This window comes from Etheostoma cragini, chromosome 12, assembly GCF_013103735.1.
Source record: "Etheostoma cragini isolate CJK2018 chromosome 12, CSU_Ecrag_1.0, whole genome shotgun sequence".
Classification (NCBI taxonomy): domain Eukaryota; kingdom Metazoa; phylum Chordata; class Actinopteri; order Perciformes; family Percidae; genus Etheostoma; species Etheostoma cragini.
The window spans coordinates 21,724,131-21,735,141 of NC_048418.1; the positions used below are offsets into that span (position 1 = coordinate 21,724,131).

At 39.6% G+C, this 11,011-nt stretch overlaps 1 long non-coding RNA gene across 1 annotated transcript in view; it reads left to right on the top strand.

Annotated features, from left to right (window-relative positions):
* The window catches only part of LOC117954103, an 11,376-nt gene extending 2,843 nt beyond the window's left edge, over positions 1-8,533 (top strand). The window contains exons 2-3 of the long non-coding RNA XR_004658741.1: positions 2,145-2,146; positions 8,390-8,533. This is a non-coding gene — a long non-coding RNA (uncharacterized LOC117954103). The remainder of the gene's footprint in view (positions 1-2,144; positions 2,147-8,389) is intronic.
* Positions 8,534-11,011: the final 2,478 nt, after the last annotated feature.

Genomic DNA, 11,011 nt, shown 5'->3' on the forward strand with positions numbered 1-11,011 from the left:
TGGAAAATGGCTGCAATGAAACAAAGAGTGAAAAATTTAAAGGGGTCTGAATACTTTCCGTACCCACTGTATGTGCAGGACACTGTATTGAAGTTGCACAGCAGGGGAATTTGTCAAATAAAGTCACCGCAGCTAGGACAGATAGTACGAATAGATACAAAACCTGATCGCTTAGTTTTTGCAGAACAAATGTTACGGCACTTTTGTTCATATGGCAGAACATTAAAAAAAAAAATTGCACTGTATACACTACTTTTGAATTCATTATTTAATTTTGCGATTAATCGCAATGAATCAGGGAAATTATGCGATTAATTGTGATTAAAAAATTGTAACGCTGCCCAGCTCTATTGGTTTTATTCAAAGATATTTGTCAATATGTTTGATATAAGTTAATTTGATTTGTTAAACTTAATTCTGTTGTAAAATGTTTGCAGGGAACCTTTATTTTGAAATACATAGCACGCAACGCGTTTACATTGCCATAACTAGTAATAGTAGTAGGAGGGCCAAGATGGTGTTGTCGGGGGTGGACATGTTTATGTGAGCTTGTCTAGAAACTTCTAGTGAAGTGGTTAAACAACCAATAATTTAATCAGAATCTGAAAAAAAAAAACATATGTGTGATTTTATTTAAGTAAATATACATTTAGTTGAGTAAAAGACCAGAGCATATATGAAAAAGGGAAGAAAACAAAATCAAAGAAGCAGAAGATGCAGAAGGATTTACAAGTTGAGCTAGCAGCTAGAGCTAACTCCAGTAACTCTCCTGTGGATTCTCGTGAAATTAGGGTAAAACTTGGATGCATTCAAACCCATCGTTTGAAGTAGGTAACTTTGTTACTGAGCCAAACATCCCTACCAAGCCCTTGAGCAAGAAAACTCAACGTGAAACCGCATTGAGAGCTACGGCTAATAACAGTGACAGCAATGTGGACATCTTAGCTGCTATCCGCGAGCTCTCTGTCATGCACAATGCAACATTCTAAAAGATCTCCTAGATTGAGAAGACAAGACAGGCTACTTCCAAAGAAACAGAAAACCTGTCTGCTACTTTAGATGAGTCCCTCCATTATAGATGGAGATGGTTTTTGAAAATTCATGGCTTGAAAGAAACTAATGGAAAAGACGTGAGAAACCGTATCGTAGACGTCCTTCAACATGTTGCGCCCGACGTCAGTGACAATTTGCATGCAGGAGTCGACATTGCACATCGGCTTGGACCTAAAAAAGAATTAGATCCATCATCGTACCCTTCACAGCACGTGGAGTTTGAGGTGCGGTTTGGCATTCTGCCAGGAAGAGCCAATGTCTTCAGAATAAGCATCTGACCATCCTCTGCCTCCCGAGGATAAAGCTGCGAGGAACAGACGTGAACCTTAGTTAAGAGGGCACGAGAAGAATGTAAGAAGGTGTCCTTTCAGAACTCATGTACCCTCATTGACAGGAAGAAGTACCTCTTATCGGAAGTTGGATGAGAAGAAAAAATGCTTGTTAAAAGTCATGCTCATGGTATTTTGACTAGGGGTTAATGTGGACCTTTCTTTTAACAACAAGCCCATTTGGGTTATTGTGGGCTTATCCCTCTTTTGTAATTTCTAGGATTGCTTTATAAGGATTCAATTTTAGGTCCATATTATGCCTAAATTAGAATACAATTCTTTGTCTTTTCTTTTTTCTTCCCAATTTATTCTCTAAATATTTTAACTGGGCTACTACCTAAAGAAAGTTTTGAGTAAAGTAGTCAAAATCTGTGTTAGGGACATAGCTCTCAAAGTTATTGTATTCTATGTTGGCCTTTTGGACATTTCTAATCTTTTTAATATATTTGAATGAATAATGGTTTGTCATCCACCTCTCCTTTGTAGCTAGGTGAGTCAACGTTCTGATTAAGTGTTAATTGTAGTTGTTAATTGTTCTGGACTGTTCTTTCAATTCTTCGTCTATTTTGTCTTTAAATGTAAGAGGAATGCGTGACGCTGTGAAGAGGAAAGCATTTTTTTTATTTTGTAAAAGAAGCGAAGCTGACATTGTAATGCTCCAAGAGACTTACTTATCTGAAATGGATGTCAAATTTTGGAGATCACAGTTCAAAGGAGAAGTTTTAGAAACTGTGATATCCTCGGAAGGAAGATGGGTGATAGTCGTAAAGCAGGAAAATATCATTTTTATTATTGGCAATGTTTATGGTCATAACTCATTCATCCAACAAAACTTTATTTGCCCAGATATCAAATAATGCCAAACTATTTCTCGACAAATATACTGACACTTATATTGTTTTGGAGGGTGACTTCAATGAATGTGTAGATGCCAATGTTGATAGAATCCCCCCAAACTTGAGTAAGGGTCCTGTTGCCAATAATTTGGGTCTATCCTTGTGTTCTGACCTTTGCTTGGTAGACACTTGGCGATTTGTTAACCCTGACCTACTAGACTTCACCTGGTAAAACCAAAAACTATCACTTAAATCTAGGATTGACCTTTTTTTGATTAATTAATTTGATTATTTATCTAAAGAAAATGTAAATGAAGAAGAAAAAATTGAAATTGAAAGGCTTACCTTACAACTAGATGAGCTCTATTTGGATTTAGCCAGAGGGGCCTTTATATGATCAAGGGCCAAAGGTGGTTTAGACTTTTTGGACTTCACAGACACCCTAAACTCAATTTAGAATTAGCTGGCTCAGGAGATGTCTTACATATTCCAATATGTTGTGTTTTTTATTCCTAATCACATGTCTAACTTACTTGGTATTTCCTTCCTTTTAAGATGTGACTATTTGCCCTCCAAATTACCTATCAACTTATCTCAATTTCACCAACATCGTCTTCTGGCTTTGAAACTGTGTTTCATCATTTGGAAGAATGCAGACATTACAGTTAAAAACAAATCCTTGTTTTTCTCTAGATGGTTGGAATGTGGCATCCATAATATATTTTGGCGTCCTTGAGTGCTGAGAAAGGCCCCTTTAAATAAAATGTATTATTATTAGTGTTATTATTATTATTATTATATTATTTCTTTATTTGATAGTTCTGGCACTATTTTAACATATGACCTTTTTTTATTGCGTCATGGCTTGCCAGTCCCATTTCGGGAATCAACACACTGATTAAAGCTATACCTGTCCATCTCATGAAAAGTCCCCTGTCTTTTGGGTTGGACAACGTAACACAACATAAGTTAATTTGGAATGGGATTGGTGTGCTAACAAAAAAAGTTTTCAGCTTCTGTGTCTCCTCTACACAGTCTGGAAATCCTTAAAAGTTGTATCCGGTTTTTGTATGGACAAATTTATTCTCATACCATGACAGTGTATGACGTTTCTTATTTTTGTGTCTTTAAATAATAAATTATTGTTTTTTTAAAACTTGTAATAGTAGTAGAAGAAGAAATAGACTAGAGGAAACATGGTGAATATTGATTTTTCTCACGCGCACGACAGCATTGACTGTAAGTTTTGTACTTCTTTCTGTCATTACTTATTCATTGTTGATTCGTTTGTCAATGAATTCATATTATCTGTCACGTTTTGTATGCTGGCAATGTTATTCTGATGTTAAGGCTAGTGCAATGTGTCTGGATTTACGTTGAATTCTGATGTTGATTTAGCCTGTAATGTGTGAATGGGAAATTAGCACATTGTTGTATATGAATAATTATGGATAGCTTAGTAGGCTATTAACAACTTGCTGTACAAGAGACTAAGCTTCTGTCTTTTTCTTTGTGTTTAGTTTTCACTCGTCAGTTTCACCTGCCTGAAGTCAATAAAAGGATCAAGGCGCTCATCGGCCTTGCTCGTGAATTCAAGTTTGGCATGCTGTTAAACTTTCTTTTTGTTGTTTCTCTCTACTGATGAATCAAAGCTATACAAGTGTGAGGCATGTATGGAGTTTACAATGGGAATTGTTCCCCTCTCCACATCTTTTCAACTGTTTAGAGGCGTTCACTTTTCAGTTAAACCAATCAGAATCGACCCTTAAATTCACAAGCCTGTCAGTTGGCATTTCAAGCAAAGCATCCAACTCTCCTCCTCCCCCTTTTGAAGTTGGAAATATCAGTTACTTTCAAATTCATGCAAGAGCTATGGTTGCGAAGTATTGATAGTTCACTAGACCAACGTCATAGTTTTACACTTATCGGACACTCAATGACAACAAAAACAAAACATGATAGGGCAGCCTTAATGGCAAATGCTCCACCCAGTGAGCAACCTTGACAAGGAGCAGGGGAAACACTGAAGCACATGAAAACACATAGCGATGTGTGTGCAGAGGTGTGTATGCGTTTATTTGTGCGTGAAACAATCAATAACATTCCCTCTCTTCATTCACTCTCTAGCTGGCTCGACCACCAGCAACATCTCTGTCTTGCTTGTTAAGCCGGGAAGAAGGGGCTAACTTTGAATGAACCAACCCACCAACACAGTATATAACCACAAAACATAGATAATGGTTCATTATTCAAAACAAAATGGGTTCAATATTACTGTGAGTTCACTCAACATCAGATGGTTGAGTCCTAAGGAAGTCTCTTTCCTTTTATTAAAGCTTCTACCTTCTCCCCAGGCTGAGCTAAATTTATAATGTTAACCATTAACATTTTTGATAAGTGAATAATAAAGACCTGCCAGGTGCAGTTTACAGGTGCGCCCTAATTTTAGCATTGGCTGATTTGACTACAGATTTTCATTGGCCGTCCCTAGAAGGGCTTTTTAAACAGTCATACTGATGTTCCACTACTTCCGAGGAATGACATGAGGAATTAATAATGGTGCAGTGAACCACTGTCTTATCTTGGGCAACTTGGGCGTTCCCTCATCATATTGTCATTTAAATGACATTTCCGTTTCTTGGAAACAGCCATTGCAACTTCTTTGTCCGCTCTTCGTCACTCTCCTTGTATCTCTTTTTCTTCCCCTTCAATCTTTCCCCTCCTCTTGTATTCACGTTTCTTCTCCTTTCTTTTCTCTCTTTTACTTTCCATTTCACTGCTCTACAAACGTTTTGCTTCTTTCCTTTCCCTTCCCCATTTTTTCTTCTTATACACTCAAGCTTCATTAAATAGTCTAGCACTATAGTGCGCTATAAAGCAGCCTCCCTTGTTGGCCAAACATGTCCAATGTCAAAGATTTCTTTACAGTTTTCAAATGATGCCATGGGGTAGTAGGCTAACGTTACGTTTTGAGTGGATGGCGAGTGCGAGATGCCGAAATGGATGCCAATAAGATTCCTTTCCTTTGGAATCAGCTCCCAGTCTGGATTCTGGAGGCAGAGACCGTCACCACATTTGAGAGTAAACTCTCCTCTTTGATAAAGCTTGATAAAGCTAGATAGCTGGGAGTCACAGTGGTCGCCTAGACCGACCGAGGAGGGTGTTTAGCTTCAGACACGGCATCCCTTGCTTCTCTTCATAGTCGTCAGACTCATCTACCAACCCTTATAGAACTGGACTGAAATCAGGTCTGCCTTTCAGCAGCTCTTAATTATGCTGTTATAGTTTTAGACTGCCGGGAGACTTCCTTTGACATACTGAGCTTTGTGGTAATTTGTGTGTATCCATGTCCCAGAAATGCATGTTACTAACCTAGCTCTGGGGAGTTATTCCCCTCCTCCTTAGTAGGATGTTCTTTTTTGCCTAACGTATTTCCTTGGATCAGGGAGGCTCCAAAATCATGGTTGGAGTTGACACCGTGGTCCATCTACACGTCCTGCAATGCCCTGTTACATCCCGCTACGCTCTGCGGTGCCCTGCTACGTCCTGCTGTCCCCTGTAACGCCGTGCAGTGTCCTGCTATGCCATGAACTACTACAAACTACTATTTCTAGTCACTGTTTCATTATCTTTTAATGTGACTGTTGGCACTATTCATTACACCTCCAATCGGCCCTGTCAGACACCGCCTACAAAGAGCCTGGGTCTGTCCGAGGTTTCTTCCTAAAAGGGAAACTTTCCTCGCCAGTGTTCCTTGCTCTGGGGGGAATTACTAAAATTGTTGAGTGTTAAAGAGCGTGTACTAGACCTACTCTATCTGTAAAGTGTCTTGAGATAACTATTGTCATGAATTGATACTATAAATAAAATTGAACTGAATTGGATGGAAAGTTTACTTTTAAAAGTTGCCAAATGGTTCCATTGACGAGACCAAAGTGATCTGTGTGTTTTGTCGTTTTGAACCAAGCTATCATCGCAGCACGTCCAGTCTGAAATTCCACTTGATGGTCAAGCACACAGCTGATGCCAATTCTCCGCCCCCTCTTCCAAGTATTTTTTCACCATTTTATTGATGCAAAGTGTTACATTGGGTGAGAGATTATTTGCTACAAGTGTGAAGACTACTCCAAGTGAGAATGTTATGAATGTGTGAAATTTAACACTACACAAGGCTATATGTTGTTTTCAATAAAAAAAAACATTTGTACTAAGCAAGCCAATCCACTTTTCCATGTTGATAAGAGCACTAAAATGAGGAAAAATAATGGAACAAAAAAAAATCAAGGGACACTTAGAATAGGTAAAAATTTGTGATTTATTGCAAGTTAACTATGACATTAATGTGATTAATCATGATTAAATATTTTCTTGTAACAGCACTATATTTTATCATAAAAAGATAAGTAAAAGACAAAATTATTTTTCTCAACTGCACAAATCTTTCACTAGAACATTTGAAAAACAGTCTTAAGAGAATCCAGTTATTTAACTAATGAAGCTTGGCGCAAATTCCTTCAGGAAGACTTCTAAATAAACTTCAATCACCACCATCTTTCCCTGACTATTCAGCTGTTAAGAGGCATCCACTTTTTAGTAAACCAACCAGAACTGGCCACAAAAGTGATGATCTAATCACAGCATGACATCCTGCTTTAAATGTCTTCTCTCCTTGCTATCAGCTGTCTTTTCAGGCAAACGTGCAACCCTCCTCCCCCCTTTCCACCTCCGGGCTTCGTCAGTCATTGCAACCTGAGTTTCTTTCCGGCAGACAGCTCCTTCGTTCAGTCTCCAGGTCCCTTCTCTAGGCTCCATCGGGGGGAATATGTCTGGCTTCTCTACCCCTTTGAAATATTTTTAACGATGAAGTCTAATCAAGACATTTTACATCATGCAAATGAACAATACATCTTTGCATAGCTGCAGCAAAGTCCCTCCCGATTAAATTACAATTACAACAGGAAACACACTTTTTAAGGTGCACAATCTCCACCTCCAACATTTTCAAAAGACAATGAAAACAATTCTGCAGGGGGAGGTAATTCAATGTAGAACCACCACTGATGGCAAGGTGCAAGCTGTGAGGAACTGGCCTGCTCCCAACTTAGTACATGACCTGAAGAAATTTCTGGGACTTTGCTCCTTCTACAGGAGGTTTGTAATCCCCAATTTCCACCGGATGCGTAACGGCTGCCAATAAACTCCGCTGCGGCTGCGCTGCACGGACGGCTCCGTGGTCCGCCGTCCATCAATGTCCCCCAGGTATGGATTTGTTGTGGAACGGCTGCGGCCATGACTGACAGCTAAACTCAAGGACCCATGAAATTTCGCAAATTCATGTAGAATACAACCACAAAAAAAAAGACAGTTTGTTTCCATCCAAAGGAATAGAGAGGAAACAACAATGTGCTGTGTTTTCAAGGTGCAGTGTAGGCACATATGATCCGCTGTGAGCACGGACTATTTTATTTTGAAAATTAACCGCATGTTTTGCTTTGTTTCTGTGCTCACATCTGCCGTGTGCTGAATTGCTGCAGAGGTCTCTGGTATCCGGCAAAAATAGAAGCTCTGCGGATCTGCTTCGCAGGGCTGCAGATCGTCGGAGCTGGGCAAAGGTCGGGACGCAATCCGTGGAAATACACACATTGACTTTAATGGAAAGCTAATGACTCTGCCGCCTTTCCGGAGCGGATCCTCAGCCATTAAGTAGCTGGTGGAAATTGGGGGTGAGGGTTTTTTCCTGTATGGCGACACCCCTGTTTTGGTTGCTGCGAAAATATGAGACGTTTGTGAGGAAAGAGGAGAGCAACACATCCTTCTCCTCTCTACACAGAGCCCTCATGGAGGCCCTAGTTTTGTCCCCTCCTGCCTTTCATCCTCCATTCTGTTGAGTAGTGACAGCGCAGGGACAACCCGTAATGGTGTAATGGTGTTGTTTCTGAAAATCTCTTCTTGCTGGAACCCCACCCCCCACCTCTTTGCGTTTAGCTGTCTTAACAGTTCAGTTTAGCAAAATGTGATTGTTGTAGGGCAACGACAGCTAAGTTTAGGCACCAAGTTTAGAAAAAAGTCAAGGTGGAGATTTTCAGCTGTGAGATTTTTGTCATAATACAGGCCATCTGTCTTTGACTACTGCCCAGAGATTCTGCCTGTCACCCATACCTGCAAAGTAAGTCTCAGCGTTGTTGAGCGATGTTCCAAACAACCCCTTTCCCCCCGGTGCTGAAAACACCCAAAAAGTGACACTGATGTGAAATATATTGTAATATTGTGGTTTTAGCTGCTGGATAATGTTACCTCTCCTGCTTGCTTACCGGTCAGCTACTGTTAGAATTTTATGACTAACTTCGGGTTCGTGCGGATCTCTGAGGAAAAGGAGGCTGTGGGTCAAATTGAGTTTTAGGAAAAGGTTTAATGCAACAGCAGTGATGAAGATGATAAGACAAAGACAATCAGACACAAAGACAATACAGACAAACATAATAACACTGCAGCTGACAGCGGACTGATCCACGCTTCCCCCTGACGGAGTAACGTGAAACCAGTGATCAGACACATCAAACATGAATACCCTGCAGCTTGCAGCGGACTGGATCCACGCTTCCCCCTGACGGAGTAACGTGAAAGCAGTGATGAAAAGTCCTAAGTCCCACTGTTTTATCCCCTGCATCTAGGGGCGGTTCCTTTTCACCTGGCACATACAAATCCATTCTCATTGGTCCGCTGTTGTCATGACAACATGAAGCGCATCTTTGCTGACCAATGACCTGCCTTCAAACACTGCACCTGTGGGGGTCGTTTTGGTTACAGAACAAAAGGTTCTGTTGTGTAAATGTGAAACTAACATCAAGAGTTTAATTAGCATTGTATTGTCTTAGCCTAGACCAGGACCCCAGGGGACAGGAGACATAAGGCTACTTCCTGGTGTGAAACAATCGGGTTCTTTCTATATGTTAAATAGTTTTCAGTTCTATTTATCTGGCAGAGACAGAGGGGGTAGGTGAGGTACAAGAAAAAGGCCCATCCTGACCTCTTAACGGACCCAATGCTTCTTAATCCTATCCTGGCTGCATCATACAAAGTTTATAACTTTTTTATAACTCAACACTACCAATACAAATTGAATCAATAAAAAATGTAATTATGTAAGAGGAAACTGCAGCTATTTCATTAGAATGACATGAGAAAAACTTAGTAAGCGTAACGTAAATAAAACTCAGATGGATAAACCTGTCCGTAAACAGATACATTTCGACTTCATTTTAATTTTAACAATAAAAACTATAACCACTATAATCTCCCGCAACTTCACAACCTCATTAAAAGTCTGTGTTTAAACCCATTGTTCTGATTGAGAGACCCCCATCGGCAGAAAATGACATATTGTATGTTTAAGCGTACAATGCAGTTCAATGAATCCAAAACAAACTGTGGGTGTCAAACACCAGTTCTTGTTTGTCAGAAGATTTAAGGCAGTCTGTACTGGCCCTAGGTCTAAAACCAAATACAGCTGTAGCAAATCCTCCTCACTAATATACTTCATAGTCGATACTTCCTGCAGGGAATTCAGCATGAACAGGTTCTAAATAAAACAGTGGGATGGATGTAATAGTTTCTCTTTTTGTAATGTTTGCTGGCAAAAACAGAATAAAGCTCAGTGATTTTGTTTTGTTATTACTCAGAACATCAGCTAGAGACAGAGGTCTTTCAATTATAGATCATAATTATCCCCCCCTCTCTCACTCTCTCTCCTCATCTCTCCTCTTGCCATCTCTCTCCTCCATATCCCTCTCTAGCTGTTCATTTAGCTTTCAGCTGTGAAATGAGGGATCATTCAGTCCTGTTGAGATGGAACATAAAAGCATTTTACTTCAATTAGACTGCACAACAACACAATCAGTCCTCTAGAACCGGCCTCTGATCAATATGTTTGTGTCACATGGCAGTGTTGTTGTTTCCTAGTTGTAGTCTTGTATTATTATTATTATTATAATTTATTTATTTATTTTTGCTGTGTTGCATGGTCTTTGTTTTCTTCTATATTTTTGTCAATTTGGTTCCCCTCTTTCATCTTTGACTTTTCCCTAATCTAGACTCCGCTGGGCTCCAAAGTCTATTTCACTCAACAGAGTGCAAGACAGATCCCATTTACTGATGCTAAACTGGAGAATACGCATTGTGGATACTTTACACAGAGTGAGCAGCAGCTTCTTGTGGAAGTTTGATTAAGTGAAACATTTGTAAAAAACCACAACAAAGAAACATGATCACTGTAATAAATCAGTGAGAGAAGCGCGGTGGACAAAATTGCAGACCAACTGAATAAATTTACTGACCGCTGCTCTCAACTGAATCCATACCATTCAAGTACAACTGTTAATTGACTGTGGTGACTGTAAATTAAACACTCACAATTAAAAAAATTATTCAGCAAACCACTAAACCAAGGCTTTCTAGTACTTTCTTTAATCCGTCACCAGTGGGTAGGGCTAATCCAACAAAAGAGAAAACAAGGGGGGTGTTCTGAATACAGACTTTTCCCTGTGAAACAGGGATGCTCTGAAAACACCCCCATTAGCAATTAGTGCTTTCCACCCATAGACCGTAATGCTCTATGCTTACACCGGATGAAATAACACGGCAAAAAAAGACACTGAAGTAATTGGACTATATCTAGAAACTATAAGAGAATGAAGTGATACAATATATGCCCACTGTAAAATGACTGTAACAAAAGTCTATTCATCAGTTATTTTCCCCAGCAAAACAAAAAGGCAAAACACATTGAGGTATACT